General features: G+C 35.7%; 1 protein-coding gene across 4 annotated transcripts in view; it reads left to right on the top strand.

The window, feature by feature from the left end:
• Window positions 1-6: 6 nt before the first annotated feature.
• SLC25A40 (solute carrier family 25 member 40) overlaps window positions 7-10,169 on the top strand; it is a 63,831-nt gene continuing 53,668 nt past the window's right edge. For all 4 annotated transcript variants that reach the window (XR_003904629.1, XM_029928423.1, XM_029928415.1 and 1 more), the window contains exon 1: window positions 7-113. The gene's annotated coding sequence lies outside the window, so the exon portion shown is untranslated. The remainder of the gene's footprint in view (window positions 114-10,169) is intronic.

Raw genomic sequence — 10,169 nt, 5'->3', positions numbered from 1 at the left:
CCTAACGTAGTGAATGCGGTTAGCCCAGGAGGCTAACCCAACCCACCACCAGGGTCATTCCCGCCTACTAGGGTTGTTGGGACCGCTTGCCCTCCAGCTTCCTCCTTCACCAGGTACGCTCTTTGGTCATCGGTCCGCCGTCCCGGAGGCTGGAGGCGCGGTGGCTGCGGCCGAACTAGGACTCAGCCTCCCCCTAGGCCGGGCTGTTTGGCTGCGACAGCCTCTGCCCGGCGTGCCCCGAGTTCCGGAGCGAGGTTTTTCCTGCGGTCACCGCCGACCCAGCCGGCCGGAGACGGGCCAGGCCGCAGAGGGACTTCAGGGCGGGAGCGGCCTGTGGGGGGAGGGAGGCGTCAGAGCGAGGGTCGGGCCCGGCGGCCCGCAGCCTAGAGCGAGTTCGCGTCGCCTTGTGCCGTTTGATACTTGACTGTGTGCTGCTCGTTTGATCTCTGTTTTCGTTTTATTGTATAGTTTACTTCAACAGTAAGAGAAATAAAATGGAACTTGAAATCTCAAGTTTTAGGGTTTGAGGTCAGGACCGACCGGCCACTTAGCGTGTACCTTTTTTGGTTCAACTACCTAATCCCTTTGAGTCCCAGTTTTTTCACTTGTAAAATGGGGATAATGATAGGATTACAATAAGGATTACATTAAAATATTTTGTAAAGTAAAATAATTTTTTAAGTGGGAAGACGCTTCACAAAAAGTTGTTTTGGGTTTTTTTCTGCTTGTAAACTTGGAAGGAAAGGAGAATTAAATCTTGTAGTATTTGCATTAATTAACTTCTGGCTGTAATGGTCATTCATTGTATAATGGTTGATTTTCGAACTAGGATGCCCGGGAGGTTAGTGCCAATATCCCCGTTTCACTGTTACCTTAAAGCGTAGGATTGTAATAACCATTAACCAAAATGGAGACTACAAAGAGATGGTTCTGGTTTGCTAAGGGAAATGAGAGTTTAGTTGTGGATGGCTTTAGGTTGAAAGACCTGGGGAGAGAATCATGAAACTGTTTTACCAATTCGTAATAGTTGTTTGTAATGTAGGAGAGATGGGGGTCGGGGGAAGGTGTAGGTAGTGAAGAGAGGAGGAAAAAGATTGGTTTGAGAGACCTAGACACCCTCAGCCACGGGGTGATGGGTAAGAGGTTATCAGATCAGGCAGATGGAGGTGTAGTTTGGGCAGAGCATTCAACATTAGAATTCTGTTTGAGGGAAACAAACTATTTCCAAAATGTAAACTACAGAAAGAGCACAAGGTTTTTATGTTTATTAAAAGCTTTAGGATTGAGAAGCAAGAATATAGAATGTTGTTACAGTCATATGAGGAAATGACATTACCCAGGAGGGCATGTGAAATAAGAGAGGCAGTGATGAGCAGACAGTGATGAAATAGTGAGAAAGACGGAGAAAAGGTCATAGAGGTGGGAAGCGAATTGGGAACAAAATTTATCAAGTCACGGAATTACAAACATTGGATTCATACAGGCTTCACTGTCTGGCTTTGGGTAGTTTTGAGCCTTAATTTTAATCTTTGAAAAGGCTGTAATTAATGCTTCTGAGATATTATGAGGATGAAATGAAACATTTTTCAAAGCTTAATTAGTACCACAGAGAGCTCAGTAAGTACTATCAGTCTGGTGAACTCTACACCAGCTCCTCCATCTTCAAGAGTTCAAGAAGGCTAGGATTTGAAAAATAGGCCTGTCAGTAGATGACTAAGTACTAGAGAACAGTGGTCTTGAAATGGAGACAGGTTGAGTGTACTTTTGAAAGCTCATTTTATGTTCTAGTGAAAACTGAGTTACCTTTCTTATTTACTATAAAGAGGAAACAGTAACATAGTTGTGCCGTATGGTTTTAGACACACCCTTTACTGCATTATAGGTGATAATGACAAGCTGTGAATAAGCAGAAAGTCTGTTTTACAGGTGTTAATCATTTTCTAATCTGTAACTCAAGGCTAATTAAAAAAATATTTTTGGAACTCAAATCTTTTAGTTGCTACAGGAAAGACTTGGTCATGTGTCTATGTTCTGTATACATAGAAACCCCCTTACCTATCATGCCAATAATAAGGCAGTTGGTAAGATGATAAAGTTTATGTTAAACTATATCTTAGAATATACTTCAGATGAAGAGTATACAATCAAGAAGAACTGAATGGGGAAGGGGACTAGGTTATTTGTGTGAAAAGTTTGTTTAAAGCGTTTTATTAAGCAAAGTTGAACATTGAGCAGAATCACGGTCTAATTAAATGAACATTTGCCTGTGAATCAGGAGAAATGAATTTCATTCAGTATTGGCTCTATTCCTAAGAAGTTGTATTACCTTGGGCAATTTCTTCATTTGTAAATGAAGACTGTATCTGCTCAATCTACCCTACAACTTTTTGTGATTATCAAATGAGGCCTAATGTTTTTCAGACTACTTCCCACATATCCAGATTTAATTTTTTTAATTCTAGAGCCTAAGCAAATGAATGGATTTTTCATTGTTCTGTAATAGTCATCACTTTCCTATTTTCTTTCTTTTGCTTAAGACTCTCCACCTATTCCTCTTCCCTGTTCATACCAAGCCTAGCTTAGATTGAGCCTTTGTCTCCTGCTCATTTGAGGCCTTCAGTAATATTCCTATTTGATTTCTGTGTTAACTACTGATATATTATCTTTTGAAATGTTTTCTCTTGATATTTTTTAAATTTAATTTTCACATTTTATAGTTTCAATATCCTGGTGAATTAGAGGACTTAGGGGTTAATTTTTTTGTTTCATAGGCTAAGTGTATGAAAAGGTAGGTGTGGCACTGAAGTCTATGTCTCAGGTGAGGGTGAGCTGGGAAACCAGGGAAAATTCAATGTATCAAGTCCTTGAACACAACCTCAGTGACAGGCAATAAAAGGAGGATAAGCAAGACAGGAGGATTCAGAATTTGAAAGTGGATTTCCTTGAGACAGTATAATTCAGAGACTGCTGTGGCATCTATAGGAACATAATGGTTCAGAAGTGATATGTTCTTAACTAGATTGCAAATCCCTTAAGGGTGATACAAGGTACACACTATTTGGCCATGTCTATAAAATATTCTACCTATTTATCTCACTTCTTTCCTTATGTTTGATTGAACACCTACAGTGTGCTATGCTCAGTGAGAATGGGTCACATAAGACCCCATAGAAGTTTCATTATGTAAATTTTTAAATTTTCTAATACACTAGTCTCTTATCTACAGTTTCAGTTATCCTTGATCACCCATGGTCCAGAAACAGATGATCTTCCTTCTGACCTATTGTCAGAAGGTCAGTGGTAGCCTAACACTGCTTCATTCACCTCACTTCATTGGATCATGCAGACATTTTGTCATCTCACATAATCACAAGAAGACGGATAAGTATAGTATAAGATCTTTTGAGAGCAAGGGACCACATTCACATAACTCATATTACAGTATACTGTTATAATCGTTCTTTTTTAGTCACTGTTAATTTTTCAATATGCCTAATTTATAAATTAAACTATCATAGGTGTGTACGTATAGGAAAAAACATAGTATACATTGAATTTGTTACTATATGGGGTTTCAGTCATACACTGGGGGTCTTGAAATGTATCTCCTGGCAGATAAGAGGAAACTTCTGGATTTTTGGATACACATACAGTAAAATACACTCATTTTAAGCATATAGAATGAATTCTGGTAAATATGTATATCCATGTCATTTATACTAAAATCAAGGTATAGAGCATTTCTGTCTTAGAAGGTTATTTCATTCTTCATTCCATTTTCCCATCCCATCAGAGGTAACCAGTTTCTGATTTCTATTTGCATAGTTTTTCCTATTTTCAACTTAATATAAGTGAAATATAATTTACATGTAACTCTGAATTATTTTGCTTAACATAAACCTTTTATGATTCATTCATGTTGTTACATGTAACAGTAGTTCATTCCTTTTTATCACTGAGTAGTATTCCATTGTGTGAATATTTGGATAAACCTGTTGATTTATATTTAGATTGTTTCTTCTCACTTCTGACAGTTATGTATAATGCTGGTATGAACATTTGTATTCAGGTCCTTTTGTGGACATATGTTTTTATTTTTCTTGGAATTGCTGGATCATATGTTTACTGAATGTTTAACACTATGGGAAACTACTGAAGTTTTAAAATCTGCCCTCCAGCAATGTATAGAAGTCCCATTTGCATCCTAGTCTCTGGGAGTGAAGTGATACCGCACGTTGTTTTTAAAAAATTGAGGTGAAATTTATACAACACAAAATTCACCATTTTAAGCATTTTGAAAGTATAATTTAGTGACTTTGAGTATATTTATATTGTGCAATCATTACTGCTATCTAATTCCAGGACATTTTCTAAATTTCAAAAAGAAACCTAATACCCATTAAGCAGTCATTCCCCAAGTCCCCGTCTCCTCAACCCCCAGCAACCATGAATCTTCTGTCTACAGATTTGCCAGTTATGAATGTTTCGTATAAATAGAATCATAAAATACGTGCTTTTTGTGTCTGGCTTCTTTCATTTAGTATAATGTTTTCTTTTTGGTTGAATAAAATTCCCTTGTAAAGATACACCACATTTTGTTTATTCATTTCTCAGTTGAGCATTCAGATTGTTTCCACTTATGGCTGTTATGAATAATAGTGCTCTAAACATTTGTGTACAGGTTTTTGTTAGGCTGTGTTTCTAGTTCTCCTAGGTCTATATCTAGTAGTGGAATTGCTTGGTCATATGAAAATTCTATGTTTAACATTTTGAGAGACTGTCAAACTTTTCCACAGTGGCTGCATAATTTTATATTACCACCAGTGTATGTAAAAGGCTTCCCGTTTCTCCACATATTCAACATTCATCAGCACTTATTGTTTTTTTCTTTTTAAATTAAGCCCTTCTTACTGCTATGAAATGGTATCTTGTATCTATATGTTATGCTTTTACCACAATTATAGGTAGCTACCGTAAGATATCATAGAACCCTATCGCAATACCATTAGCAGGACTTCCTGTTTCTCTATGCCTTTTATGCCAGTAACTTATTCAATCCATAACTGAAAGACTATCTCCCACTCCCCTTCACCCATTTTTCCTATTCTCCACCCCATTCCCCCCTTCCCCTGACAGCTATCACTTCACTGTACTTATGAATCTGTTTATGTTCTTTGTTTATTTGAGGTTTCTTTAATGTTTCACATATAGGTGAAATCATATTTGTCTCTGTGTCTGATGTATTTCAATTAGCATAATACCCTCTAGGTCCATCTGTGTTGTTGCAAATGGCTCAGTAAAGGTACCTTATATATTTATGTGTGTGTATATATATATATATATATACACCCCATGTCTTCCTTATCTGTTTATCTATTGATGGATATTTGAGTTGCTTCCATATCTTGGCTATTGTAAGTAAGGGTGCAGTAAACATAAGGGTGCATATATATTTTTGAATTAGTGTTTTTGTTTACTTAGGGAAATACCCAATAAGTGGAATTAACTGCATCATATGGTACTTTTTTTTTTTAAAGCTTTGAGGATCCTCCATACTGTTTTCCACAGTGACTATACCAATTTACGTTCCCACCAACAGTGCACAGGGGTTCCTTTTTCCCCACATCCTCACCAGTTATTTCTTGTCTTTTTGATTCTAGCCATTTTGACAGGAGTAAGGTGATATTTCTCTCTGATTTGATTTGCATTTCCCTGATGATGAGTGATGTTGAACATCTTTTCATATGTCTGTGGCCATCTGTATGCCTTCTTTATAAAATGTCTATCTATATAATTTTTTAAGTTATATTTGTGTTTTAGGTGTTGTGTAAGTTCTTTGTATGTTTTGGATATTAACCCTTTATTGGGTAATCATTTGCATGTATATTTTCACATTTAATATATTGCCTTTTAAAGATGGTTTCCTTTGCCATGTAAAAGCTTTTTATTTTGGTATAGTCCTGATAGTTTATTTTTGCTTTTATTTCCCTTGCCTGTGGAGACCTACAGAATTGTTGCTATGGTTGATGTGAAGGAAATTACTGCCTACATTTCCTTCTAGGGGTTTTACAGTTTTAGGCCTCCCATATGGGTCTTTAATCCATTTGAGTTTACATTTGTAAGTGTGGTGTAGGTATGGTGTAAGAAAGTGGTCTAGTTTCATTCTTTGGTTTGTAGCTGTCCAGTTTTCTCAGCACCATTTATTGAAGAGACTGTCTTTTCCTCATTGTTTATCTTAACCTTGCCTCCTTTTCCATGCTTTAGCTGACCACTAGATTAAGTGTGGGTTTATTTCTGGGCTCTCTGTTCTGTTCCATCAACAAATATGTGTCTGTTTTTGTGCCAGTACCATCCTGTTTTGATTACTACAGCGTCATAGTATATCTTAAAATCTGAGATTGTGATACCTCTAGCTTTGTTCTTCCATCACAAGATTCCTTTAGGTATTCCAGATCTTCCTGGTTCCGTACAGGTTTTGATATTATCTATTCTAGTTCTAAAAAGAAAAAAAAAAAAGAAATGCTCTTGTCATTTTAATAGGGATTGCATTCAATTAATAGATTGATTTAGGTGGTATAGACATTTTAACAACATTCTTCCAATCTGTGAGCATGGGATATCATTCCATTTGTTTGTGTTGCCTTCAATTTCTTTAATCAGTTTTATAGTTTTCAAAGATCAGTTCTAACACTTTCTTGGTTAAGTTTATTCCTAGATATTTTATCCTTTCTGGCATAATTGTAAATGCAATTGTTTCCTTAATTTCTATCTTTACTACTTTGTTCTTAGCGTATAGAAGTGCTACTGAGTTCTGCATGTTAACTTGCATCCTGCAGCTTTATTGAATTCATTTATTCTTTACAAAAATTTTTTTAGTGGTTTTATTTATTTTTGAGAGAGAGAGACAGCATGAGCAGGGGAGGATCAGAGAGAGAGGGAGATACAGAATCTGAAGCAGGCTCCAGGCTCTGAGCTAGCTGTCAGCACAGAGCCTGATATGGGGCTCAAACCCATGAACCGGGACATCATGACTTGAGCCGAAGTCGGACGCTTAACCTACTGAGCAACCCAGGCGCCCCTGAATTCATTTATTCTAATAGCTTTTTGGTGGAGTCTTTAGAGTTTTCTATGTATAGTATCATATCTTTTGTAAGTAGTGACTTACTCTTTATCAACTTGGATGCCTTTTATTTTCTTTCTGATTCCCGAAGCCAGGACTCCAGTACTGTGTTGAATAAAAGTGGCAAGAGTGAACATCCTTTTCTTGTTCCTGATGCTAAAGGAAAAGCTCTCTATTTATAATGTTTGCTCTGGATATTTCATATATGACCTTTATTATGTTGAGGTATGTTACCTCTAAACCCATTTTTTGAGTTTTTATTGTGTATGAATGTTGGGTTTTGTCACATACTTTTCTGCATCTATTGAAATGATTTTTATCATTTGTTGATGTGGTGTAGTACAATGATTGATTTGTGATATTGACTCATCCTTAAAACTCTGGACTAAATCCCACTTGATCATTGTGAATGATCTTTTTAATTTATTGTTGAGTGTGGTTTGCTAACATTATGTTGAGGGCCTTTGCATCTGCTTTCATCAGAGATAGAGGCCTGTAGTTTTCTTTTTTTGTATTGTCTTTGGTTTTAAAATCAGGGTATTGTGGGCCTTCATAGAATATATTTGGAAGCTTTCTTTCCTCTCCTGTTTTTTTGGAATAGTTTGAAGACAGTAGGTATTAACTATTCTTAAATGTACTTTTTGTTGGGAGTTGTTTGTTTACTGACTTTATTTTGTTCCTAGTAATTGGTCTGTTCACATTTTCTATTTCTTCGTTCAATTTTGGAAGATTATATATTTCTAGGAATTTAACTATTTCTTGTAGGTTTTCTGAATTCCAAACATATAATTTTTTATAGTGTTCTCTTAGAATTATTTTCTATTTCTATGGTGTCAGTTGTTACTATTCTTTTATTTCTTATTGTGTGTCCTTTTTTTAATGAGTTTAGCTAAAGGCTTATCAATTTAGTTTATATTTTCTAAGAACCAGCTCTTGGTCTCATAATTTTTTTTATTTTTTCTAGTCTTTATTTCATTTATTTATACTTTCAAATATTTCTTTCTTCCTACTCATTTTTGGCTTTGTTCTTATCTTCCTAATTCCTTTAGCTATAAAGTTAGATAGTTTTTTTGATAATTTTCTTCTTTAGGTAGTCCTTTGTTTTTATAAACTTACCTCTTAGAAATGTTTTTGCTATGTCCCAAAGATTTGGGACCATTATATTTTCATCTAGATGTATTTTTTTAATTAAAAAAACCATTTTTTTAATGTTTTATTTGTTTTTGAGATGGGAGGTAGGAGGGCCTGGGAGGGGAAAGTGTGAGCAGGGGAGAGGCAGAGAGATAGGGAGAGGCAGAGAGATAGGGAGAGGCAGAGAGATAGGGAGACACAGAATCCAAAGCAAGCTCTAGGCTTAAGATAGGGAGAGACAGAATACAAAGTGGACTCTAGGCTCAGGTTGCCACCACAGAGTCTCAATGTGGGGATTGAACTCATGACTATAAGCCAAAGTCAGACGCTTAGCTGACTGAGCCACCCAGGTGCCCCTGGATGTATTTTTTAATTTTTTCTGATTTCTTGGTGACCATTGGCTGTTTCTTGGCATGTTATGTAGCCTCTATGTGTTTGTGTTTGTGTTTTCTTTTCTTTTTTTTTCTTGTGATGTCTGGTTTCACACTGTTGTGGCCAGAAAAGATGCATGTTATTTTTACTGTTCTTAAATTTATTGAGATGTTTTGTGGCCTTAATGTGATCTATCTGGAAAGTGTTCCATGTACATTTAAGAAGAATATGTATTCTGTTTTTGGATGAAATGTTCTGTATATATCTGTTAGGTCCATGTGGTCTAATGTATTGTTTGAAGACACTGTTCATTTTCCTTATTTATTTTCTGTTTTGATAACGTATTCATTGATATAAGAGGTGTTAAAGTCCCCTGCTGTTACTGTATTAACTCTCAATTTCTCCCTTTATGTTTGTTAATGTCTGTTTTATGCATTTATATGATTAAATGTTGGGGGTCATGGATATTTACAACAATTGTTATACCTTCTTGGTGAATTCACCTGTTTATCGTTATGTAAATACTTTGTCTTTTATTAGTCTTTGTTTCAAAGTCTGTTTTATCTGATTTGAGTTTTTACTCAGATCAGATACCAGGGTTTTTTTTTCTGCTTCTGTTTGTATGGTGTCTTTTTCTATCCTTCCACTTTCATTTTTTATGTGTCTGTAGGTCTGAAGTTAGTCTTTTGTAGTCTGCATCATTAGGTGAATCTTGGTTTCTTATCCATTCTACCACCTATGTCTTTTGAGCATTTAGATCATTTGCATTTAAAGTAATTTATTGACAAATGTGTACTTATTGCCGTCTGTTAATTGTTTTCTGGTTATTTTGTAATTCTGTTACTTTTTTCTTCTCTTGCTTTCTTTCCATGTGATAACTCAGTAGGGTTTTGCTTGATTTTCTCTTTTATTATTATTATTATTATTATTATTATTATTATTACTATTATTATTATTATTATTATTATTTTGAGAGAAAGAGAGCATGAACAGGGAAGGGACAGAGGGAGAGGAAGAGAGAGAATCTTAAGCAGGTTCCACGCCTAGTGTGGAGCCCAAAGTGGGGCTTGATCTCACAACTGTGATTTCATGACCTGAGCTGCAATTAAGAGTTGGACATGCAACTGACTAAATCACCCAATCACCCCTCTCCTTATTTTTTTGTGTATCTATTAAAGATTTTTGGTTTGGGGTTGTCAAGAGATTCATGTATAGTATTCTAAATATATAGCAATATACTTAATACATTATAGTTAATATGTATATTTAAGCATATTTAATACTTATTATGAAGTTGATGGTCACTTAAGTTCAAACACATTCTAAAAGAACTTTTTTTACTCCCTTCCATGTTTTATGTATATGTTGTCATATTTTACATCTTACTATGCATAATTTTTTTGCTTCCATGTATTGCCTTTTCCATTGAAAGAAGCTCCTTTAACATTTCTTGTAGGGCTGGATTGGTGGTGATGAACTTCTTTAACTTTCATTTGGGAAACTGTTCATCTCTCCCTCAATTCTGAATGATGACCTTGTTGAGTTG

This window comes from Suricata suricatta, chromosome 2 (genome assembly GCF_006229205.1).
Source record: "Suricata suricatta isolate VVHF042 chromosome 2, meerkat_22Aug2017_6uvM2_HiC, whole genome shotgun sequence".
Classification (NCBI taxonomy): domain Eukaryota; kingdom Metazoa; phylum Chordata; class Mammalia; order Carnivora; family Herpestidae; genus Suricata; species Suricata suricatta.
This window is presented reverse-complemented; position numbering and strand designations above follow the sequence as displayed.